The sequence below is a fragment of the Electrophorus electricus genome, chromosome 12 (assembly GCF_041902795.1).
Source record: "Electrophorus electricus isolate QZ-2024a chromosome 12, ASM4190279v1, whole genome shotgun sequence".
In the NCBI taxonomy this organism is placed as follows: domain Eukaryota; kingdom Metazoa; phylum Chordata; class Actinopteri; order Gymnotiformes; family Gymnotidae; genus Electrophorus; species Electrophorus electricus.
In genome coordinates this window covers 13472029-13499027 of record NC_137508.1, presented here as the reverse complement: position 1 = coordinate 13499027, position 26999 = coordinate 13472029, and the positions used below count along the sequence as shown (strand labels likewise).

The 26999-nt window shown below is 44.4% G+C and overlaps 1 long non-coding RNA gene across 2 annotated transcripts; it reads right to left on the bottom strand.

The window, feature by feature from the left end:
* Positions 1 to 1195: 1195 nt before the first annotated feature.
* LOC145660400 (uncharacterized) lies at positions 1196 to 26202 on the bottom strand. Of its 2 annotated transcripts, XR_014126753.1 has the most exons (4): positions 25942 to 26202; positions 21817 to 23466; positions 2813 to 2966; positions 1196 to 2678 (listed from the first exon to the last, which is right to left on the bottom strand). It is a non-coding gene; the product is annotated as an uncharacterized LOC145660400 (long non-coding RNA). The 2 variants fall into 2 exon arrangements; XR_014126752.1 differs by lacking the exon at positions 25942 to 26202 and having other exon boundaries at positions 21817 to 23920.
* Between the last annotated feature and the right edge of the window lie 797 nt (positions 26203 to 26999).

Here is a 26999-nt window from a genome sequence, read left to right as displayed (position 1 = left end):
TCAGCGTCACATTAATGGCCTTGACTTGTCCCTGGTAATGGAACTGTATGGCTCTAAATGATTGCGAGCCAGTAAGTTGCAGGAACAGTATTTGGTAACTCGGAGGGAAGGTGGCAACATCTGGTAAGCAGGATTCTCTATTTCATAACGTCTTAATACTTTATTCACAGAACACATGGTTATTCCGCATGACACTGCATATTGGGATTTATTTGTTTCCTACTAAAAATCTAATTCTTACAACTCATTTTGATATGCTATGAAGGTAGATGCAAGAGAAAAAAAATGGAGATAGACAACTTTTTTTTTCCTTTTACCTCTTACAAAAACATCAGCACATATTCACGAAAGGTAGAAATAGGCCCTGGACAGCACATTAAACATGCGACATTGCTTCATCAGTGGGACCCTAAGAGTGAGTTCCCCATGTTTCCTACGATCCTTTGTAATTAGATCGATGGCCCTGCACACCTGTTTATATTAAGGGTCTGCCCTTTGTTTAGCTCCGGTCTCCTGTAGCAGTACTAATTGAGGTGTCAAGGGGGCCCGACAGTGGCACACAGCTCAAACGCAGGGGGCGTGGCGTCCGTCCCCCCCCGCCAATCAATTTTTCATTATCCCTCTGGACAAACCTCTTGCGCCGGTCAGTCGAGATGGGAAGACCATTGCTAATTGGATGTGTACTTTACGGTGTGGCATTGTGGCTGTGATCTGGGCAACGGGGTCAAAGGATTCCTTTTTCGATACAGCGCTCTGGAGTGGTGAGAGCATAAAACATAGCTGGAGTTATCCGGGGAACGGGGCTCTCCCACAAGCAAACTCGGCAGTGAGGAGAGGGATACGATCATTTCTCATGAAATATTCCAGACGAACCGATGTCCTCTTTAAACTCTTTACTGTTCCCTGAAAAGAAACGGGAACTACCCGCACGCTGCACGCTTTTGATATCCGCAGAATGACGAGACCTGTCTTCATCCTTTCGGCTAGCTGGTTAGCCACGTCGAGGTTTTCACCGTGTGGTTTTAAGTGTTACTTCTTATTAGGAAAAGAGGCATTGATTTCCAAGATGGCGAGTGAAATCCCATAGCTCACCCCAGTCTGCGAAACAGAAGTAATATTAAAGGACAGCCATGTTTTTTAAAGACCCCCCCCCCCCCCTTCCATTATACACTCTGAGGAAGAGCCATTTGTTTTATTAGGGCATTTATGACTGTTCTGGCAATGAACGCAGGCGGAAGAGAGACACCGGGAAGATATCCAGCACTTTGATGGAGCACTTTAAATACAGAAAACAGTTCATCTAAATATATAATACTGACCCAATGAAAAGTACTTTTCCTTTCGGATTCCTCAGAGATTCATCTCATACAATGCGAGAGCACATCTGTGTTCTCCTGGATAATAGGCCCTCATGATCACAGAATTACATGAGAGATGTAATTATCTTTTTTTTCTATCTCTGCAATCTCTTTAGGGGTGTGACACAGCAACCTTTCATATGGAGAACGTCTCTTTCATTCACATATTATAAATGTAAGTAAAAAAAACAAAAAAACTCCCGCCATGCATAATAGATTCAATGGGATGTGAAAGGACAGAGTTATGGTGTCTTCCTTGGGCCTGTAAAAATATGAATATTAATAGTTGCTACAACTTGTTAGGGACACAATGAAGCCTCAGAGGGGAATTGCTGGTCTCCTTGGTAGTCTCCCATTTGTGTGCGAGACAAAGGCAGTCACTTTGCGCCATCCACCCCCCACCCCACCCCTTTGTGGGGAAAAAGGAGTTCCAGCATTGCTCCCCAAAGCGTCCTTCAATCTTGCAGACAGGAAACTGTCCAAAAAAAGGGCCTGTCCCCATGGCAACTCCCATGGGCCCCTGCAAAGCCCGCGTACTTTTGGCAAGTTTACATATTCAGCACCAATCAGTCAGATCACGCCAAGACAAACAGAGAAAAGACAGACGGAGGCAGTCATTTCACATATCATTCAGCGCGTGACCTATATAACAGTGCATGTTGACGGAGAGCAAGGGATCCTCCGGTCAAACTTACTGTAAGTGGGGAGGGAGATATATATATATATATATATATAGACACACACATACACACACATGAAGAAGGGCCATACAGGGTTAAACACCAGAGATAAGAGCTTCAGTTTTTAAGGAACAAGATAAAATCCATTGCTGCTTTTTCAGCTTTTACGGCCAACCATAAAGAAGGATTTTATGTACACTCAAATAGCTCAAGATCGCAGTACATGCATGCGAATGAGACCAAACCAGCGGGGAGCTGTAGATCATGTCAGCCGGGCAGGGAAGGGAGACCAGGGTACTAATCACTACATCACAGACGGGCCCTAAAAGCCTACAGAAGTCATCGGGAGTGACTCATCTGAAAACTCCATTACCCAGCTGGCTTGCTACAGCGCTCCCACATTGGTGAGATGCTCTTTTAGCCTTGAATAGTGGACGCGGAGACGCGGTTCCAAACGCCGGCTCTGTGACGCAGGCCCCTGATGCCAAAGGTCCAGCATTAGGCCTTTGATCCCCCAGCCAGGGTGAGATCTGAGCACATGCCCGCGGGTGCCGTGCCGGGGTTGGGGGGGGAAAGAGTGGACCCAGAGGAGGGGCCTGGTGCGTGAGCGCTTGCGTGCGTAGAGGAGTGCTCCACAGACCTGAGGGTAGAAAATAAAGAGCAATAGAGCCAGAGGAGAGCTCAGGAGCACTTGCTCCTATCTCCCAGTCCCTGCAGAAACCCTTAAAAGCGGCCCATCACATATTTACAGGCGGGGGGAAGCAGATACCTCACCTGGAGACCACCCTGCAGCAGGCAGGAGTTAAATATTAATTGCAGGTGATTCATCGCCGGCAGGCAGGAGAGGCCTGGAGCACAGCTCCAGCTGTTGGCGGTGGAGGCAGGGGAGGCCCTGGTCTGCGTCCAGGCCCACGAGCCACAAGCTGGCCTGGGCAGAGAAAGATACACATGAGGGTGGCAGGCGGAGCCAGCAGACTGTGTCACCGTGCTGAGAAGGCAATGAGGCACAGCACTGCATGCCACATGCTGAGGAGGTTAGAGGGCAGGTGCTGGGACCACATCCACACCGGACCGCAGAGACCGGCCGCGAGCGCCGTACCACGCCTTCCATAATATTCAGAACGCCTGGGGTTTTCCAGTTTTCCATCATAAAGTTGGGTACTCTCCATTCATTTTCAAAGATCTGCTATTTTCATAACTCTTGGTGTGACCTGTTTTGAAAGCTGCACACTTTCAAAGGCTAAAGGGTATGTTAACAAAGCTCCTCGGGCGCTGTGGGGCCCTCAGGTGCTGGGGGGGGGGGGGGGGGGGCCACACCTGCTCACCTGGACTAGACTCAGGGCTTAATGAAGCCTCACTCTGACGGAACCAGGTGGACTGAGCACGAATCGAATTTGGTGGATCGAACTCAGTAGACAAATGAGATGGGAAAAAATCATATATGTAAAAAAAACCTCAGGATGAACACTACAGTGACAATTTCCTTTCATGGTGGGAAAAATGTAGTTATTTCTGAATAAACTGATACTGAGAGAGACACCACTCCATGACTTGACTGGGAAATCAAAGAGATTTATGCCAGAGAGCAATTTTGCAGCTTTACCTAATGTTCTTTACTTTGAAATAATGTTTGTAATGAGCTGAGATATTTAATCAGAATGCACACTTTATAGTGAACTCACTGCCTCTACTGTACTGCTTGGCACATAGCTAAACATAACTCATGCTGCCCTACTAGTGCAGCTGACTATGGTACAGGGCCTGAGGCAGAGAGATCTTTCCTAGTTTCAATGTCGCATGAGCCATGCTCCACCCGACCCTTCCCAAAGTCTTGCAGCATCTGAATGGGGCGCCGGTTAATCGCCTGCACATCCTCCGTAAAGGGGAAGTTGACCCTGGGTGCCAAACTGACACACTCGCCGAGCATAACAGACAGCAGCTCTGAAAGTAAACTCAGGCACTCTCTGATCTCCCTACCAGCCAGTTCGCACCTGCGTCTCACCAGACTGAGACAGAGAAAGGGAAAGCTAAATGGAGAGTGAGCGAGAGAAAGAGACAGAGAAAGGAAAGAGAGAAGGGAAAATGTAATACAACATCTCACTTTATCTGAAAAAAAAGGGCCCAGTCATGAATAATTGAGTTGACCGCCTTCATCAGGGGCCGGCGTGAGCGTGCTCTCCTCTGCTTGCGCCCATCCTCACAGACTGCAGGCTAATTCACTGGGGAGAGTAATTTATGGACAATTGAAGCTACAGAAACCTCTCTTGGGAGGCGACTGGGGGATCCATAGCAACAATTCTTCTGGGGCATATTAATCCCCTGTTTTATGTAGTGCTAAGTGTACAATAGTAATCAGCACTGGAGCATAGGCTACTGATCATTAAGGGAAAAAGCTATATAAAGAATTCATAATGGGATTAGCCTGCGGCAAACTGGGAGAGACAGACAGACAGAGAGAGAGAGGGAGAGAGAGAGGAAGAGAGAGAGGAAATAAGATGGGGAAAGAGGGAGAATGAGTGTGAGGGACCAAATTAAATCACCCATCAAATTGCACCAAGGAATTTTAATTTACAGGTTAATGCTGGATTGTGTAACTAATCACAGCTAACATTTTCAATGAACCAAAGAAAAAATGTGCAGTTTTTATCAGCTCGCTCTATAAAGCTGCACGTTCTCATTAGCGAAGCCACTCGTTTTTCCAGCCTGCCCTTTTAGAGGGCCATCAGAGATTCTTCTGTACATGTTTAAGCTCAAAAGTGTGCAAAAGTGTGCGAAGGGTCTTTGCTCCCTACCTTAAACCATTTATTGTAAAAGTGCTATAAGGAATGTTGGATAATGAATTGTCATCTAGTAGCCTTGTGACTAATTATCTACATAATCTAAAAAAATAAACTTGATTTCATTTCAGATGCTATACCAGTTGTGCTTTAGTAACCACATTATTAGCTAAAAAGGAGATGCTGAATATTTTCAGATATACTGAATAAACAGATATACTGAACTATAAATACTGAATATGAGGATTTGGGATGAATGATGCGACTCAGCCACCCTGTAATATCGACCCATATAAAACAGTAGCTCATATAACAAAATAATAATAATATTAATAATAACAATAAAACTAAGGTGTGAGATGATGTCATCTCTATTAAAAACTCCCTATGTGTTCTTGCATGGTTACATCGCATGGTTATATCATTACATCACTGTACCATGCAGTCCGCTTCATAAACCCCAACACCCCCACACACCTCATCATGGTTTCAGCAGTTACAAAAATATGGAGAAATCTGAAACACCCCCACACACACAAAAAAAGGCTATCCCCTCCAGCAGCTCTGCAATAACTTCAGTCAAGCATTTCCAATTATGATTATATTTTAGGCCTCCCCTGGCCTAAGGAGCTCTTTATCACTGCAGAGGGCCGAGAATTGCTTTAGCGCAGCTCCTCCTCGTTAGGCTGAGCACTCCTAATGAAGCGGCCCTGTGATCAGACAGAGATCACGCTGGAGGAAGGCTGCATCATTAGGCCGGCCCTTAATTACTGTGATAGATGGCCAGCCACAGCCGTGCTGCCCTGTCCTCTCTGGGGCCGACCCCAGAACAGCGCGAGGCAGTCCCGCAGAGCTGAGGAGGATGAGTAATCGGCCGCGCGGAACCACCCCCACCCCGCGCCTACGGATGATGCCGGACGAAACATCGACGGGCCTGTCCCTGTTAGAAAGGCCTGCCAGATAAACTCATTCGGAGACGTTGTGGGAATGAAAGGTACAGGCTGACGGAAAGACGCGACGTGTTAAAAGACGGCATGCGTGTGGAAAACTGCGCGGCAGACATTCTCCATCTATGTTAATTGATTTTGCTTTGAGAGGTCATCATTTTCTTTCAGGACCATTAACTGAAGATTAGTTCTCACCAAGTAAGTTTGCAGTGTTGCTATTAAATTCAATTTAACAGGGCATCTGTTTTTGCTAATTACAGCACATTTCTTTACACACACACACACGCATATATATATATATATATATATATATATATATATATATATATATATATATATATATATATATATATATATATATATATATATATATGCGTGTGTGTGTGCATATATATACCCGTGTGTTAGTTTTCCGCAAATGCCACATTTTGGCAAAAATAAAACAAATAAATGCAATTAAACGCTACCTTTTACTTCACTTCCTGGATATGATCACTCTTCTGCTTTGAGATGCAAAAGTAACATTTGCGTGCAGGCAGGTCCGCTCATTATTAAATCAGTGCATTGGGATTCGGGATTGTAACCACTTTCACTTAATGACATCTAAAAGCTCCCATGCAAAAATACCAGCATTCCTGGAACAGTGTGCAGCACCGGAACTCTGGAATACCTGAATTAAACATGAAATATTGAACAGGATGGGGGTGGTTTTCTGAGTTTATTATTTAGGCCAGTGGAGTCTAATTGCTTTAAAGCAACGGATAGCAGGGATCTAGAATTTGGCACCCCTGACCTTGTTTTAGGAGAAAGCTCCTATGAGGCCACTGTACCCGGATGGAGGTTGAAGAGACGGTCTTGTTCCCAGCCCAGCCATGCCAAGACAGGCCCAGACAGTAAAGGTACACATTAATTACTCATTTGTGAAGAGGCCTCTTAGGCTGCTATGTATTTTAGAGCCTGTCTACCTCAGAGCTTGAACCCCAGAGAAAATGAGCTAACTGAACTCCACTAGCAAAAACGAAGCATACAGTACAATTTCAAAATAAGGTGTCTACATTACATTTTGTACATGTGACAGTCACGGAGGCGGGAAAAAGCACCCGGAAAGCCACTGAGACGAACCCGATCACCAACCGTATCAGACTGTCCACAGTAACACCTACGACAACCCCATACAAACAGCAGTATCCTGTCCACTTCAGGCAGCAAGAAGTGAACTTCACACCCCAACTGTGCTCAGAAACAGCGTAGGCACCGATTCCGTCAAGGACTCTGATCCAGATGGTAATCCGTGCGGTCACAGGAGGGTCACCCTCGGGGAGCTCTTTTGACGGCGAAGAAAGGCATCGTCGGAGCCAGGTGTGTTACGTCGCTCTGCTGTAACACTATCCCTGGCCTGAAGGCTGAGTCCGCAACACGAGAAGGAAAAAAGCCCCCTCGATTCCATTGGCCGATCCGGCCCCGTGACAGTAACAGTATCGGAAAAGGGCTCTTCTGACCTGGTGATATAATGGCACTCGAGAGGAGTTGGAGAAGCGCTGAAGGGCAGTGCCTTTAGTGTACGAGCGCGAGATCAGGCACGAATCAGACACGGTAACAATGAGGGGGTTCTTCAGCTGTGGCTCATGTTCATCAAAGGTGAACTAGAATGTATGACTGAAAGGGACGGTGAACCGAGGTAATTACACTAAAACACTTCTCAGCTGTACAGAACAACATCCAGCCTTGATATGATCAGAGGTGACTTGATATGGAAAGCACCTTTTATAATGGAGTGGGGAGATTCCATTAAACTAGACTATTCACTTCAATGCACGCACACACCCACACACACAGACATAGACACACACACAAAATACTTAAACAGAAATGAAAAGGACATCCCTTTGACAATAAGCACACCACACTGCGTTTCAGGCACTTGGCCAGTACTTTTGTCTGTGTGCACACTCAACAGCATCAGACAGCGCAGCTAGTTTCAGAGACACTGCTATCAGTGCAGTCTGCCCATCAACACCTCCACACCGTAACTATGCTTACACTTTTTTTCCGTTTTTGAATTCTGCTTTTCTCCCCAATACCAAATCCACCAATTCCGAAAGGTCTTCGGCGACGTACGTGCGCCTGTGTTACATTTTCCTCACCACCCATGCATGGCGTAATACGATTCTATTATATGTTTGCTTCCTTTCTCATTTTCATTTCAGTGAAGCACTCTGACATAGTTTTGACATTTATTCCCAGCCTGACCCAACGTCGAAGGCCGAGGCAGATCCTGGCAGAGCTCGTTCCCAGGCTCCAAGGCCTGTGACGTGGGCCAGCTCCGCTCATTTGCATGTCGATGGTAGGCAGATTAGGGACATTCCAGTGCACACAAAAAGCCGGGCACAGTGACACACAGAGGGGGGGGAGGGGGGGGGAAAAAACCTCAACCAATTTCACTCTGGAACCCTCGGCTTCCCCGGTCAATGCATTCCCCGTCCCGGCCCTATTGACAGGGAGGGTCTGGAACAATACCAGGCTGTGACACAGGATCGATCCTGCTGTTTGCTCCCTCCAGCCCTGTGCAGACAAAGGCAGGAAAGAAAGGGCCCGAAGCTTGGTGGTAAGAAAAGCTCCAGAGTCATGGGGCGTCACAGAGAAGGAAGAGCCCGAGTGGGGGGGGTCTGACAGGGGAGGGGCCTCGGTCACTGCCCATTACGAAAAAATGAGCTTGACAGGCAGCTGGAATAAGTAAGCTCATTTAGAAAATCGACATCCCCAGCTGAGATAAAGCCAATGATGATTTGTACTGTATCTTCAGGGGATAAAGGCACATCTATTGGATTTCATAGGGCCCAGCATGAAAGAGACGACATGGAGGGGTCGGTTTTAAGTGGGAACCCTACATATCCCTATGAGGGAAAAACACCCAACTTCTCATAATAAGTGAGACTGAGTTAAATGGTGGCGCAGGGGCGGGTGGCAGCTCTCCAAGGGCGGCCTCTCCAACCCTCCGGACGTGTGTTCATTTTCCCATGTGCATAAGACAGACATGCAGAGTCAGGCAGAAGAGAAAACCCACCATGCGCTTACCGGCAACATAAACCATGCAGTTACAGGTCATTTTTAAAGCAATGCAGTGCGTTACTGGATGTGTTAAAAAACCATGATATTTCAGGACAAGATCAAACAACCGCCTATGTTGTGGCATAAATGGACCTCAACCACAACCGATGATGCAAAATATTCTTAGTAATTCAAACTAAGCATCTGCTTTAAAGAGGTGTGGCCTGCTAGAGCGATATTAAACTATTTCTTTTCACCTCCACACCCAACCCCTCGTCAGCCCGGTATATGGTATGACTTCCATCTTGATTGCTGTCCCCTGACAAATGACACCAAACAGGTGAAAGAGCAGTAAAGCGCTGACCTGCTCGTCAGCCACCCAGGTCCCAACCAAGGGCCCGAGGGTCCTCAGCTGAATGAGGAACACACTTTCTCTCTCTCTCTCCATCTCTCTCTGCTACTGATGTTTATTGATTGCTGAGTTCATAGAGTGCATCTCTTAATGTTTCACTTTCATGTCTTGGCTTTGTTCGGTGGGTGCTGAACAGAATATTGCAAATTGATCCGTCTCCCCAGTGCCTTTTGCTCGATGGAGAACGAAGCACCATTGTGTGCATTCTGTCTTGATTCGTCGTCTCCAGACACTCCTCGCAGTGTGCCTCTCATCCCTGCGCTCCCATTGGCTGAAAACAGCATGGCTAAACACTAGTCAGCGAGGTGATGAATCTCCTAAACGCTCCAGAGGCTCAGCTGATGAGCTCGCCATTTGATGATCTATGCAATAAACAGACCTGTAAAACCGGAACCTGTAAAGGCTGACAGAACAACGCGGCATGCGCCAAGGCGCAGGCTCGGTAAACTTTCCCTTAAAGTAAAGCACAGCAGGCCATGTCTCAAAGTTACTGCCACTGGAGAAATCTTTCTTTTATATTTGCTTATAAAGCAACAGAGTCGAGAAGAGCACCTGAAATTGAAAGCCTCCCGGGTCCCAGGACGGTTCTGGATAGCTGGTGGTGGCGTGCCTGCAGTCTGTCCTACTCTGATTGGGCCTCAATTCTCCTAAGAAAATCAACGAGGCAGCCTTCCAGTCCAGGCATAATTACACCCGGAACAATCTCTTACCTTAGTGGAATTACTGTAATTAAGATGGGATACTCGGACGCCCCGAGTCTCAGCTCTTTTGTCAGGCTATGAAGGCGACTGAAGGATGGCGGTTGGCGGGGGTGGGCGGGGGTGGGCGTGTGAAGGCGAGGGGCCGGCCAGGGATGCCGCAATCATCCTGATTTCTTGTGCTGAACGATTACGCGCCATGCTAATTGCTAGCAGAGGGATCTTTAATAAATATTTCACTCAGCCTAGCATCATTACCACCTAATTCTCTTATTAATCTGCACCGGTAATTTCTGTTCAGGAGGAAATGCTCTTTTGTGCGGAACAGGGAATGGAGAAGTGGAGATGCCAGGCCACAAGTTACTTATCCAGAAAATTACATTTAGTTGTTAACACTCTCGCCCTTGAAGACTTCCATCTCGCAGAGTTATCCTATCAGATGTCCCCATTAAATACAAACTTCATCTCAGTGTTTAAATGTGTCAGGCACGAGACCTGTTCTTATAAGCCAAACGCTTTTCTATTGGCCTATATTTGGGTCTTTGCACTGAGTCTCACGGTGAAAATGACTCATAAACACGCAGCTCTGCGAGGGCCGTTTGAGAAGGCGGGGCTGGGGGTGTGTGAGGCTGTGGAAAGTCTGTGCTGTGGTTGGCTTTCCTACAGCTAAAAAGGCCATTAGAAAAGCATGAAAACGGTAATATTCTAAGCCCAACATGAAAAGGAAGCATTATTGGTTTGGCAGACATCACCTCCTCCACAACCCTGCATCCCGTGGTGCTGATGATCCTCCTGCCCTCTATAAGTGTGTCCTTGATAACATTTGCACAGCTGTAACACTCTTGTGCCACTGTAGAATCTACAACACTGAAACCGACGCTGTACGCAGAAGGTGCAAAAGGAGTCTACCTGCTGGGAACACTCTTCTGCGTTTCATATTTCCGCAACAACGGAACGCCATTGGGGCGACGTTCGGTGTAATATCTGTGCGGTGTCACTAGCTACCCACACCAGAAACATGTCAGGTTTGTTCTCATAGCAAGTGCTCAGGGACAAATGTTTGGAGTCACGTACACTGAGCAACAGCTCTTTCAACTGCCTGCATCTCTGCTTCCCTCGAGAACGATGACATGAACAGGGAAAAGTGTTAACAAGTGAATCCCATATTATACCTCACCCCTTAATAAAATACATCAGGTAAATACTATTTACCTGCTGTTTTCATGGGGTGGAAGGCAATTTATTTGGTATTAGGGGATCTTGTCTGTCTGTTTTTTTGTGCTCTGCAGAGAGCACAAGGTGTTGGCGCAACAGTATTCAAGGTAATTGTCTGGCTCTTAACTAGCCTTAAATAGCCCTCATGAATCTTCTCTATGGTTTCGTTTCTGATGCTTGGTTCGATGACCGTCTTGATTCTTCTGTTTTCCCCGTTTCGGCATCGCTAATCATCGGCTTCGGTGTTCAGCCATCATCTCTTCCATCCGTCACAGAAGCGCTGGCACATTGCTCCCGATGGATACAGTGTGTGCGGTCACATCATTGTGGGAGTCCTCACTTCTGAAGTTGCTCTCCAAGCTCCTGGAGAGAGCATCTGCTATGTAGACTGCTTACCCTGGAGCATCAGTAGACTGACATCTGATGGGAACACTGTTCGGGTCTTCACTATTAAACAGGAACGTGAGGTGTCACAGTTACACGAGCCTTACTTTGCCTGTTTCAAAGGCATTCAACTCTATTGTTACTACTCTACTGTCTTTACTATTGTTACTACTCTACTGTCTTTACTATTGTTACTACTCTACTATCTTTACTATTGTTAATACTCTACTGTCTTTACTATTGTTAATACTCTACTATCTTTACTATTGTTAATACTCTACTGTCTTTACTATTGTTACTACTCTACTGTCTTTACTATTGTTAATACTCTACTATCTTTACTATTGTTAATACTCTACTGTCTTTACTATTGTTACTACTCTACTGTCTTTACTATTGTTAATACTCTACTATCTTTACTATTGTTAATACTCTACTGTCTTTACTATTGTTAATACTCTACTATCTTTACTATTGTTAATACTCTACTGTCTTTACTATTGTTACTACTCTACTGTCTTTACTATTGTTAATACTCTACTATCTTTACTATTGTTAATACTCTACTGTCTTTACTATTGTTACTACTCTACTGTCTTTACTATTGTTAATACTCTACTATCTTTACTATTGTTAATACTCTACTGTCTTTACTATTGTTACTACTCTACTGTCTTTACTACTGTTAATAATCTACTATCTTTACTATTGTTAATACTCTACTGTCTTTACTATTGTTACTACTCTACTGTCTTTACTACTGTTAATACTCTACTATCTTTACTATTGTTAATACTCTACTGTCTTTACTATTGTTACTACTCTACTGTCTTTACTACTGTTAATACTCTACTATCTTTACTATTGTTAATACTCTACTGTCTTTACTACTGTTACTACTCTACTGTCTTTACTATTGTTACTACTCTACTGTCTTTACTATTGTTAATACTCTACTATCTTTACTATTGTTAATACTCTACTGTCTTTACTACTGTTACTACTCTACTGTCTTTACTATTGTTAATACTCTACTGTCTTTACTATTGTTACTACTCTACTGTCTTTACTACTGTTAATACTCTACTGTCTTTACTTCATTAAGGAGGAAATGACATGCAGTTTCATCCCAAAATGGGTTTTATCCCCAAACTCTTTTCAGTCACTGTTATTACCAAGGATGTCAAAAACTCTCAACCAACTCTCATGCTTAAATGCCTTTGGCTTTAAAATAAATACGCTGGTTCATATTAGCTACCAGTGCACTGCATGTGTAAAACTGCAAATTTCCTGTAACATTTTCAAAACGAAACTGAGCCGGATTTGAGGTGGTTTCTATGCAACCGTTTCACGTGAGCGCCTGCGGTGTACTGCACATCTTCAGTTTCATCCCAGCTTTTACCTTAAGCCTCAAAACTTACCTAAGCAGTTCCGCTCCACCCACAGTTCCCCACAGACAATTAAGCCCACAACACTAATGACATTGCCATAAAACATATAGACAAAGAAATCATCTCAAATTTCCATAACGTCCCCTTAATATATCAAAAAGGAGCCCTGTGTGAGAGAAAGCACTTTTTTTTCCGTCTTTCCGATTCACTCAGCCGTGCACTCGTCATATGGCTGCCGGAAAAACATCGGCTGTATCCGCAGTGGCCTCCCAGAGCAGGAGATCCTCTCAACAAAGCACACCACTCCACTCAAATCAAGGCGGAGCACTTCTCTGAAAACAAAGTTGTGTACTCCCAATTACCTGTCAGGGGTGACAGATAGTCTCAATAATATATTCACATTACAGCCGTGGATCAATTTTTAATCAAGCCCAGAACTATAGAGGAAGTGAGCTAAAATGACCCGCGAGGAGCAGCCTTAATTCTCCACCAATCAAATTACTGCCTCTCACAATAAGACATAATCATGCCTGCCGGTGGAGCCTGAGCTAATGGCTGGAGCCAGAGTGTCGTGTAAAAAAACAGATCAAAGGTCACCGGAAAGTCGACCCCGTGAAGGCATTAAGGTCGTATGATGAAGTCATTTGTTACTGCATGTAAAGTCTGATTTCTTTTTGGAAACCATGTCAGGGAGAAGGCTTTCCATTAAGGGTATAATATACTCTTTACCGGTGTGGTGTAATTTGCAGTGAAAGCCTTCCCATTTGTAATAAACTAGCACAGTCATAACTAACACTTTTAGAGGATAAGCACTTCCTCGTTGACTAAGGCCAAAACAAAAACAAAAATATATATATATCATAAAACGAATATGTGTAAAGGTAATTGCACACAACAAAAATAAAACTACCAATAAAAGCAGCCCTGCCCTGTGTTAAACCCAAAGGCCTTGGAATTCTCCGCCATTTAATGGTTTTCACATAACTGCACAAGCTCAATGACTCTTTCCTCCAGTGTAAGCTCATATTACACAGAGCCGGGTGCTGGCTTATCACAAACAAACTCGTTTAGGGATCACAGAGCGAGCCTGCAGTGTTCAGGAAGAGAGGAGGGGATTTGCATTAGAGTTGCATTAGCACCAGTGATGTGTTTAATTCGAAACACAGTGCACGGTGGGTTCCTTGTTCCATACCCGGGTCCGTACACGGTATGGCTGAAGGCTGCATTCCAATGAACGCGGCCAAGACAGACCCTCAAAGGGCTCTGATAGGATCGGTTGCCTTTAACTGATGGTGAACCTATAGCGCTCTGGCCTTTCAAGGGAGGGTTCCCCTGTGTCACTCCTTATCAGACCCCCAAACAAGACATGAATGCCTCGCCTTTCAGAGGGGAGGCTGATAACGGGCTTCAGGCAAAACAGTGCAGGGCCCCTGCAGACCTGGAGCCTGAAATGATTTCAAAGGTTTGCTGTGGTTTAATGGAATTATATGGAAGCAGGAACTTTGGGTTCAGTTATTGGCAAAGAGCTGGTGCAAAGCCACTCTACAAGCCATTAGACTAACGGAGTTGACGGGCAGTCAGGGAGCAGTTCCTGGTTATCAGCGTATGTAGCTGAACAGGTTTATCTGCTATGTTTCGAAATATAGGAGAGAGAGAGAGAGAGAAAAACAGAAAGAGAAGAGAGAGAGAGAGAGAGAGAGAGAGAGAGAGAGGAATGCTACAGTGGAAGGATTTGAATGCAAAGTGTTTACACCATCTCTGAATGAAGATGTGTTCAGGGTATTCTGCTAGACATTTCTGTTCGCATCCAGCACCACCACCCTCTACCAGGACTGGGATAACACACCCTCATCCAGCACCACCACCCTCTCCAGGACTGGGATAACACACCCTCATCCAGCACTACCACCCTCTACCAGAACTAGGATAACACACCCTCATCCAGCACCACCACCTTCTGCCAGGACTGGGAAAAAACATCTTTTTACATAATGCCTTTACAAAAAAACTGCAGAAAAAATCTTATGGAAAGAATGAAAAACCTGTGCTTCATCAGGGTTATGGTAGAACACAATCGGTGTCTTTCCATTTTTACTATGATACTCGTGTAAATCTGTAAAAAGTCACTTTGATCCCATTAGAGTGCAAGAAAGTTAATTTACTAAGAAAAGAATATCTAGCCATTACTATAAATATTTATAGTATTATAATTACTCTATTTCCTGACATTTGGTAAATGAGGTATACAAACAAGAATATGTACAGCAGAGCAGATACTGAGTAGGTGAAATGCATGTGTGTGTATGTGTGTGTGTGTGTGTGTGTGTGTGTGTGTGTGTGTGTGTGTGTGTGTGTGTGTTTCTGTGCTGGGTAGCACTGGGAGCATGTTTCTCTAGACTAATTTCTGTGTGAGGAGCAGGAGAGCCACATGTCCCAGTCTGCTGATGTGTTTTTCATGTAAACACTTGCCACTGTCTCAGGTACATTATCTACTACCAGACCCACAAAGCCCATCTAAAGTGCTTTAGGGGAATGACATGGTTTTATTCTTCAATTAAATTTTCATACCTTTGTATTTCTTGCCCACTGTTGACTTTGCTATTTTCCTTCTCATTTAATGTTCTCTTGCAAACTATTTCTCTGTCCCAACACTCACAAACCAAGCAGAACAAATCCAGATGTCCAATGTGTTTCTGATGTTTAGGGGTATTTGTGGCTAAAAGTAAAACACCGTATTAGCACATATAAACTGGAGAGTACTTCTACTGAGACTAGTTAGTGAAGGTAGAGAAGTTCGCAGTTCGGCGAAGTTGGCAGTTTTATGGGCCTGTTGCGCTGGCACAGAGCCGAAGGGATGGAGCATCCGGCCATTTCTCGCAATCTTCCACGAGAGCAGCACGCGTTCTGGAGGCACCAGGGAACGCAGGGTGGGGTGACTGGGCTGGATGATCCTGTTGTCAGTTCAGGAGTAATTAATGCCTCAGCACGCTGCTCCAGGGGAAGTCAGAGGAGACTGGGCAACGGCGAGTTCCCCCCAAGCCACTCCGCACGCCCCCGCTCTGCCACACGTCCTTGGGTGGGGCCTGCAGCCTTCCGCCGCTTCGCCCATTTAAAGGTGCAGGGCTCGGAAAAACGCCTGGGCGGCTCATAGTGACAGGGAGCGGTTGGGCGCGTTCCCATTTTTTGCGGTGCGCCGACTGACCGCCGTTTGTTCTCATTCAGGATTAGTTCGGTGGGAGTTTCAAAGTGCAGCCCGGCGGTACGTGCTGCTTTGAGGGCACTTTTCTACTTTCGCGGACCCGTATGTGTTCAGAGCACCAGTGCCCAGCATGCCGAGCAGAGACACACATGCCCCAGCTCCGGCTCCACAACAGTTGCAGGCGCTGCGTGGTGCCACTTTCTCAGCGTTTCATTGGCTGCCTTGGGACAGGCGGCGCCATGGTGTGCTTGGAGCTCAGAGCAGATGTCTGAGAGGCACACAGGTGAGAGAGGGAGAGGACTGGCACGCAGCCGACATCCACCGCAACATAATGAAGGTCTTAAACACAGAAAAGCAGGCCTAGCCCCACCAACTCCAACACATGCACCCACCAGGATGGGAAATGTAGGCAAGAGAAAGTCCGATATACTGTAGGAGTCATGCAGCTGCACTTTTGCAGTATGCAAATGTAAATAGGTCTATGTGAATCATTTTTCTTTCATAACTCTTAAAATTTCAAATAAAACAATGGTCACATAAAACAAAACTATGCACACAATGCTACATAACAAGAGGGCAAATAACGACTATACTTCTGTTTTCAGGATGTTTGTGTGTACCGAGAGCAGAACTGAGAGCTTCAATGAATCAGCAAACTGACCTACAATCAACCTCCTACAGTACGCCGCCACACAGTGACACATCGCGTCTGACACCCCAAAGCTCGAGCCATCGATCACCCTATTGATCTCCAGCGGATCTGAACATCGAAGGGGACCAGAAGGATACTAAGCCTTTTTAAATTTTCCTTTTTTCCCTTCATCTTTAAGGATCAATAGCCTCACACCAAGGGCTAATTATCAAAGTCAGGTCACGCAATATGAGCTTTTGTCTGTGTGTGTGTGTGTGTGTGAGAGAGAGTGAGAGAGAGAAAAGAGAGAGAGACATTATATATCCACTGCAGTGTATTTGTGAGTCAATTTGTGGCTTTCCAAGACAATTGCTTTAATGCCATAGACTACAAACAATCTATTCTCACAGCCAAATAATTAAATGCTTTGCATATTGCTATGTGGCCAAGTCTGTTCTGGGCAAGCTGACAGCTCAGAACCTTCTGGGTACATTTCAATAATCCTAAAACCTGAACTCGCTCACACTCAGCACACTCGCTCACACACAAGCACCCAGACTAAGTCTCTTAGTGAAGTTGTTCAAATATATATTGTAAAAAGAAGGGCAGACCTGGGATATTTCTGTTGTGCCCAAACATACTGAGCTCTACAGGTAAAGTGGGTGAATGTCTAGAGCAATGAAATATTTATACTGTCCAATGAATCACCTAAAAGTATTACGAAGGCTCATAAGCCACACACACACACACACACACACACACATATAATATACACTGTATAGGTAGAACAGCACAGCTCTATACAGAACTTAAGGTAGAAGTCTTTATACTGGCAGCTCTGTTAATGTCGAACTCATGTACGGCGCTGCGTTTCAGCAGGTTCTGCACAGATAGCCCTGCACTTGACGTTCTAGATGCCGTGAGGTCGTTGTCACTGCATCTCTGAGCAGTTGCTCTTTCCCAGTTCCCCTGCAAACTGGCGTTCCAATCACTAACAGATGCCACTTCCGTATGACTGAGTCTGCATCTAAATATAGGGCTAGGTAAAAGCCTACCGGCGGAGCACGGCTTGTAAATGGTGTCCATGTGTTGTCACGATGATGTGTGTCCTGCGAGGACGACCTTGTGTCGGGCTCGTGAATGGAGAGGGAGGTGTGAATAGGATCGCATCACAGAGACCTGCAGCAGCCAGGCAGGCCTGTCTTTACCAAAGCCTTCCTCTGACCTGTGAGACCACTACACAAAACACCACCAGAGACCATGAGGGAATGGCTCCGCTGTAAAATCCCACATCAACTCACGTTCACTTACACTGTCTCAAAATGCGGCGACAATCTAACTGTGATGTTCCTCACACTTTAACCTTCTTTGAGTTTTTTTCCTCTTTTTGTGTCAGACTATTTTTCTAGGGTTGCTTTCATGCTTTCAGTAATAAAATAGTCCAATACTGACCATACACCCCTGTTTTGTTTTTTTGTTTTATATATATATATATATATATATATATATATATATATATATATATATATATATATATATATATATATATATATATGTATGATATTTTCATATATTTAACAAATTCTAAACTATATTTAAATATTCCTATAAAAAATATTGCGAAGCATTGTTCCATTTTATAGTTTAAACATTACTCATATCAAGCTGTATGTTAAATTGTTTGGATTCATATTCTCTTAAACTATTATCTGAGTTTGCAGCCAACATGTGTGCTTTGTGGCATTTTAAAATAGGTATATTGTGTTTAAGAGTCTGTCACCATGGTTTCTCTTGTACATCTACACATTCATGCACTCATGAGTTGCTCTTATGTCTTTTGTGTATAAGGTGACTTAAACAATTAGTATGTGGGCAACAATTTATATTACACCACCATTGTAACACTATGCAATGAATTACAGTGTAATATATCATGTGTAACAGTGCATACTCTGAGTATCAATGCGTAAAAAGTAGGCCTACGGATTATCAATACATTGTTATATATTGTTGCTCACTGTTGTATGCATTACTGCATTACTATTAATAGTATAGTTGCCATTAATTAATTACTACACTGTAATTAATAGTATGTTCACACTGTAGCAGTAGCAGTGTAGTGTATTATCCTAGAATAATGTGGGAAAATATGAAGAGCTACACAACAAACTTTTAGGGGTGTGGTGGTTCATGCTAGCAGGCTGAGAATCATATACCTTTATTGATTATATGAGATTAGACTGATATTAAATGTCACAGTATTAATTGCTAAGTTAACTGACATTAGATGCTAGACAGATTAACATTAAACATTAAGATATTATTGTATTACTGTTTTAATGTGAAATAAAAGAAGATGCTGGCAACAAGGTAGCATGGACATTTTAACTTTCACTTTATAAAATATAACATTTTAAGCACTGTTCATTTATTCAATGACCACACATTTTCTCCACTTTATAATAATAAATGACTTCAGATAACATTCACTCATGTTCCATAAACAAACAATTATGTTCAAACAACTGCTTTCAGGCAACTAGCTAACAAGCTAACTTATCTAGCTAGGTTATCAATTATTTCATCAAAAGATAAACTAAGATATAGTAAACGTTAACTGTAAAGAAACCACCATTTTTCTCTTAGACTCGTGTTGGTAATATATATAAACTAAACAATCTGATGTACAACTGCTCTACAGGTCTTGGCTTTTCCAAAAAGCTTTGCATCACAACAAATGTAGTTTTATGTTCTACAGTAATGATTTGCATCAAGCAAATGTGTGTTAGGCAAACTTTTACTATATAAACTAATAACTATCCAATTCTATGTTTTACACTGCAGAAAATAGGCTAGCTCTATACTTACTTATTGCTAAGGAAGACATAATTATATGAATACAGATTAAATCATTTTTTATCAAAAAGCAATACTTGAGATGATCACATATTCCTCAGTATTATGTATTAAAAGAATTAGAATCAGAAAAGCAGTAAATGAGACCAAATATTGGGACTGAGTTAATTAGAGGTCTGCCATTATTGTGAAGAGGCCCTGTGTGTGTGTGTGTGTGTGTGTGTGTGTGTGTGTGTGTGTGTGTGTGTGTGTGTGTGTGTGTGTGTGTGTGTGTGTGTGTGTGTTGTGATCTGAAGGCTCTCGCAAAGTCATTCCGAGCATAGGGAAGACAGGCACGGGGCGGGGGCCCTGGCCAAATGTTGCTATGTCTCTTCAAACCGCGGAGCCAGTGGAAAATGAATAAATAAACACACCCTCCAAACACGCGGCCTGTTGGCGTGTTGCTGGCAGGGCAGGGGGAAGCCGGCAGTCCAGTCGCTGTGTGCACATTAGCTACACACACAACTTACCCCACCCCCGCGCGTTTGGCCAAAAGCACACAGACCTAATCTTAATGGTACCCAGTCATCGTCTCGGCTGGTATCAGAGACAGCGAGACAGCCGCCGCCGAAGAGAGCCTTGGCAGAGAGAGAGAGAGAGAGAGAGAGAGAGAGAGAGAGGCCACGCCAGCAAACGGCAGACGTCTTAAACCCGATGCGCTGTGACGAAGTTAAACGCCGGTGCAGTCTCCGATGACATACGGATACTTTGTTTTGTTTACGAGGTATTAATTTGTCATTACGGGACTCTGCTGGGGCTTGCTTAGTGCCTTCCAGTGCATTTTTGGGCAGTGAAGAAAAAAAGAAAACCTGAAGCGTTAGCAGCAGGACTCTGACAACACGTGGAGGGACTGTGTCTATGAACGCGGCCTATGAATTCCACACGCGCTCTAACGAGGTCGAGAGTCCTATCGCGCGCCATGGGAAACGGGCTCCCGCGCCAGCGATCGCTCTCACGCGCTGCCGGCTGCTTATTGCTCACTGTCAAGCTGAAGATTACATTCTAACCTTGACCTCGCTGCCGCCCGTAAGTCACCGGCTGGGTGCCACCAGTGTATCGTCGCTAGAATGCCATTCGCATTGGGTGGCCGGAGGATATTACAGTGGATATGAGAAGCACTTAATGACAGCGCGGGTATGATTACAGCGCCTTATCCCCTAGATGAGAGATGCAGAATGCACTGAGCACAACGTTGCAAGCAGGAGTTTAATCCGATTGTGCATGCTCTTTAAAATGGTAAAATATCGTGATCACGAGTTGGTTTCTGACGACACACAACAACAATTCATTCCTTGACAAATATCAGATAATAAAGAGTAGTAAAATTAGTTGCTTTGGTTGAGTTAGCTAGTTAAGTACAATCGGCACGTGGTGTTATTTATCAGAATACCCAGATTGAGAGAGAGAACAATGTGACACACATTCTGGCTCCAAAGCGTTCATATTTTATTCATGTATTACTGGCCCTTATTATGCACCTTACCATTATCTCATCTCAGCAACTGTAGCATTCCTTTGTATGGGCCCTTGGTGAGACATGCACCCACACGCATCATGCACACGCGCATGTGCGCGCACTCACGTGTGTACGCACGCACACACACACACAACACACACACACACACACACACACACACACAACACACAACACACACACACACACCTCCAGGGACCCATCTGCTTCCCCTTTATTAATTCATCAGGCTTAACCATACAGCTTTTTATTACATTGTTAGGTCTGAATTGGAATCAAACACTTCTGTGATTCTCCTCTGTCCTTAAATCTTTTTTCCACACTCTTCCCGGTTTTCTCACTCCATAGTGGCTATAGCAATATATACATTAAATACATCTAAATCGAGGTACAATAAAGACAAATCAATATATCCTATAAAACGCACAGTACTGCATTGATTGTACTGTGGAAAAATATTCCATTTGAGAGGGTATTCTTATATCAACATGAAAGGCACCTCTTTAGTGAGGCATTTACTGAACAGACTACTCAGCAAGGATTACACACTCTGATATTCTAAAGAGTGAAGATAATTACAGATTTAACAGTAGATATCAGCTTGACTGTTTTGCCTCATTCAGTAAACCCTCATGTAAAATCGTTCATTGTGTAAAGAGCAGCACTGATCTGAGAATTCCTTTTGCCTCTGGAACAGCTGGCCATACCTGGTTCTCCACACTGGCATATGAGTGGCAGCCCCTCTGCCGCGATGCCCTCTCGCTGGGTCAGCTGACTGTGAGGCTCGCAGAGAGCAGAGATGTAGAGCGAGCTCCCCCTCTTCAGCTTCCTCCAGCTTGGCCAATGGGCTTCGGCAAATCAGGCTCTCATTTCTTCTGCACTCAGAGAGCTATTGTTGTCTGCCTGACCATAAGGGTGATACTGCCCTCCAGTGGCCAGTCAATTACATATGCCTAATGATAAAAATCCCTTCTGCTATGTTGGTTCTTCTGAGATTTTATATAATATAAACAATTAGAAAGTACCTCTGCAGCCATATAAGTTGACCCAATCTACTTTTAATGTTTAATGTGTAAGAATCAATGCACAAGAGTAATGAAAATGCCTGAATGCATATATGGTAAAATAAAGACAACACCACTGATGCATTTCTATGGATACTCTATAGTTTGGGAGTTTGAAATGAGATATAGTGCTCTTCTGATCAACCATGTGTGGACCAGCCAAGTGCAAATAAAGAAAGATGAGAAAATGGAATGTAATCACGGGAAGAAAGTAGGGCAGCTGGAGTGGACCAGACCAAGGGGCCCACAGCCCGTTTCATTAACATATACGCCATACTGAGACACAGTGGCAAACACAAACCGTTTCGAGTGCACACATATCCATTCAGACAGATGTTTGGGCTCCGAGATAGCTGTAAATTTAGGTTTAAATGTGATACTGGAACTTAGATACTGTTCTGCCTGAACACATTAACCCTCTGGCCAAAGACAAGGACATTCCACACAGTCCTGAGCTACGTCCAAATCCTCTGTTTGCACAGAACCACAAAGACCCTAAATAGACAGATAAAACAACCCCAGTCCTCGCAGCGATAACCTAGAACATATTTATTCAAAAAGATTATTCCAGCTGCTTATTCATAGAGGATTTTTTTCCTGTTTTAGCTCAAGTGACTCACCTGGCACACGTTCATAATAAAATGGCTCACCGGCTATGATATTATCCATAAAAATGCAGTTAAACATGTTCTGTGGTAGTTTCATGACAGACAGGGACATAAATAACTACAATGGAAGAACTGCTCTGCAGGTGAGTGAGAGGAGCTTCTTCCTCAACAGCAGGGTCTGCATTCCAACAAACACACACTATACCACACCCTCAAACAGACAGAGAGAAGACAGGCATATATAACTAGGTACAGTTAATTTAAAATCATAACCTCACCTGAATTTACCCAGCACACCGGACATGTCACAGAGGCCAGTCTGGGCGTACAGTCGATGCAGCACACTCCCCACACAGGGCCTCACAGGCATCGCAGACCCACAGGCTCCCGCTGCAGGGACCAGGAACTGAGGTCAGGCAGCACCGTGTTAGCCCTTGCCAGCTGGACCCTTGAAGGCCCACCACCACGACCAGAGGCAGGCTGCAGCAGTGGAAAGCCGTCCACCTCCTCCCGCACGGGGCCGCGTTGCCCCGATCACATGGCAGGAAGACAGACATGTTCCGACACGTCCACCGAAGCGCTGTCAGGGCAGCATGACGCGGACAGGGAAATGGCACAGGACGACAAATCGCGCCAGGCACGGTGTGAGATCATGAGGGTCTCTGATGATAGACTGCACTATAGACTGCACTCACAGAGAAACAGACACAAGAAGAAAATCTTAACGACAGAGTTTCGCGGCTGACGCAGAACATAAAATGCAAGAGTGTCAGCCAGGAGCCAAATGGCAGGTGGAGAATATAATCTTCCCCTTCGAAGCACTCCTTATGAAGACATACTACAGGGATGAAGCAGAAGACTCCTGATAAATCAGAATATACTCCCTACAATACACTGCTAATCAATAAATCACTGGAAATGTAATTTCCCCACACGGTAGTACAATGGTTCTTGAGACACAGGTAAATATGGGGATACAGAGACAAGAAAAAAAAAAATTAAACAAGTTAACTTTTTTTTGGTTAACATCACTACAACAATTAGGCCATTATTTCTTTTTAAAGAAGAATAAATCTACAAAAAAAGCCAGTTTCACATTTAATTGTGGCACTGGCTTTTTTGTAGATTTATTCTACAAAAAATAACCATATCTCCTTCATATTCTCCCAGTGTCACATTTAATTGTGGCACTGGGAGAATATGAAGGAGATATGGCTATCTCAGACTGAGTCTAACGATCAATACGATAGCAGCTACTTCCAGTAGATGGAACAGACGGAGGTGGGGGGTGTGAGGGGATCTCTGAGTCTCGCTCTCCATAAACAGGGGGGGGGGGGCTAGGGAAGAAAGTGCATGAGAGCCAGGGGAGGGGCATCGCTGGCAGGGGAAAATCTCATTAGTATGTGCTATGCCAATAAACAGAGTGGAGCGTGAACTATTCTGTTGTGCGAATATAATGTGAGCGGCTGTCTGTAAGAAGAAAATCTGTGTGACGTGGATGCGGCCCTACTGAGGCGAGCCCATTGGTTAAGTCCAGGGGTGGGGTGGGGGGGGGGGGTGTCCTAAGCCATTCTGGGGAGAGGAGAACACAAATAGTTGGGCTAAGGACATATAAGGGAGTAAGCAATGAAGTCACTTTAGGGTGAGAATATCATACCGCGAACCCCCCCCGCCCCCGCCCCCCCACACACACACCTCACATCACGTTTGTTTTTTGGGGTTTTTTGATGTGAAGGATATTGTGAAAGGGGAGTTAAGAGAGGTAAGGTCTCTGGGGTAAAGCTGACTGGCCGACAGCATTACCCAGGCCCTGTCTGAGTCCAGGAGCATGACAGCATCGACCTAAAATCCACGATGGGGTTATAAGGGGCTTTATGGCCATCCTGGTTCTGTTCTTCTGCTGTCTCCATCTCTCTCTCTCTCTCTCTCTCTCTCTCTCTCTCTCGCTCTCTCTCTCTCTCTCTCAGCTTCCTCATATACCAACACATAAACAAGAAATGGTTTTAAGGAAGGTGATTGCTGTTGTCCACTAATGGGGAAGATGGGTGTATGGAGTGAGATCCTTTCCAAAATGTTGGTGGACTATGTCCTGATTTGTATGTTTTTAGAAAACTGTAAAGACGTCTCTCTCTTGCGTCTCTACCCGGATGAAGTGCTGATATTCTGAATTTCCTGTGCTAATTTGCCCTCTTTGCATACTTCTCAGGGGAAATCTGGCTTTGGCAAACATGGCTGTTTATTTTACTTAAATGGAGCACTAATTCACCCAGTTTGTGTAATTAAAATGACGCATACAACAGAGTGGCATTTTATTTAGCAACTAATTGTGCTGACACCAGGGAACAGGATGTTTTATGTATTCACTTTCCAGGAGCGAGGGGTGGAGGAAAAAAACCCAAAAACAACAACAACAACACAGGATCTCTGTTCCTCCTTAATTTGCAGTTTGAATTTTAAACAGACCAGAGTTAATCAGACTCAGCTCAGTGGGGGAATATCAAGTTACCTTTTAACATCATAGATGCATGTACAATTACACCATGGATTTCCCATTCCATCAGACTTAATCATGCTCTTGTTTACCAACAGGTGCTTCTAATATAAACAAATCAATTAAGTCATTTAAGCTATACCCCAGGACGTAATCTACTGTCTTCATAGTCTAGTTACAGCCCCTTGTCTGATGACAATCCAACAAGTAACACATATAACAAGTATGAATGTCAACAATAACAAACTGTGACTTTGTTTTTAGGGTGAATCCAAAAAGTGAACTGCCAAAAGCATTGGCCTGTTGACTGTGATTTTGCAAAGATCAGTACCCTGTAGAAAAATACAATCTTAACTGAAATAAAATGTATTTGCCTAAGAATCGCTTTAGAAAAGTAGACACTCAGAATCTATAAATGACCTGGAAAACATGCTAACAACTATCAGAATCCCCATCAAATAATCCACCTGGCTTTGAAAGTAGGATCTTAACTTTCACTACCCCTTATAGCCGAGGGAGTGACTGAAACTCCAAAAAACCCCAAAGCAGAGGGCCAGATTTCATTTTATGACTATCAGCGGTCCAGCTGGCGATAGTTGCACATTTATCTTGTGTGAAAGGGAATCTCCTTTGCCCGTGTTTATTGTAAATGGGGTGAGGAGTACTTACACATTAGGGCTGCAAGGCAATCTGGGTCGCACTGCTTGAAATCATAACCAATTATCCCGAGGTCTAGCTTTCCTCGCTGAACCGCTCGCTGTCGGGGATCGGCCAAGCTGCGTGGAGGGAAAATTGGATAGAGAGCTCCGTCAGTGCTAGCGGAACATCTTGCTGACACTTTGGGTAATGCGTCTGAGGTCTCTGTTATTCTAATGACCTCGTGACATTTTGCGTTAACCACCATTACAATTACATTTTACTCTCGGTCACAGACGGGGGGGCTGCCTCAACGGTCCCGGAGAAGGAGAGAACAGCTCGGTTTGAGATGGTTTTTCGAGCCGCATACGAGAAACCGGGCTACCGGCAGCTTCTCTCTGGTGGTTGCAAGTGCCTGCCATGAAGCGGGGAAATTTGCTTAACTTTCATCTGTACAATGAAGTCAGTGTTTGCTCCACTTCTATAAACAGAGATTGTTCTCTGTCGTGAGATGCTGTGGTCCACACCGTATATATTGTTATTTTTTCCCCCCTCAAGGGCAGTGTGAAGAGGAGGCTAGAGCTGTGAAGCAAACAGCGGCTCGGGCGAAACCCTGCCCAAATGACCTTTTCACGCGTTATCAGAGGCTGACAGGTTGTTAAAGCAAAGGTATTTTATCATCCAATTTCAACAGTTTTGTGGTCAAAATGTGAGAAATGAGAGGGACCTGGAAAAAAGGAGACGGTAAGGTATTTCCATTAAAGTAAAATCTCTAATAAAAGAAGTTGGTCAAGAATTCACTCGGATGGAGTACAGCGGTCTTCCTTCCCTATATATCACCTCTGCTGAAGGATGATTCTTTGTCTCGTCGAGCGGTTTGCTCAGCGGACTGAAAGAGTTTCATTTCGGCTGAAGAAACACCTGGGCATTGAAGCCCATTAAAGTTCCATTTAAAAAGCAACTGACAGGAAGGTAAAAACACTCTGCAAAGCGTTTTAAATTGGGCATCAGAGTCTAAAAGTGAACTACCTGAAACATCGCAGTGTCACATACAGAATGTTTTAATCGTTTTGCCTCGTGTGTGTCGTCTC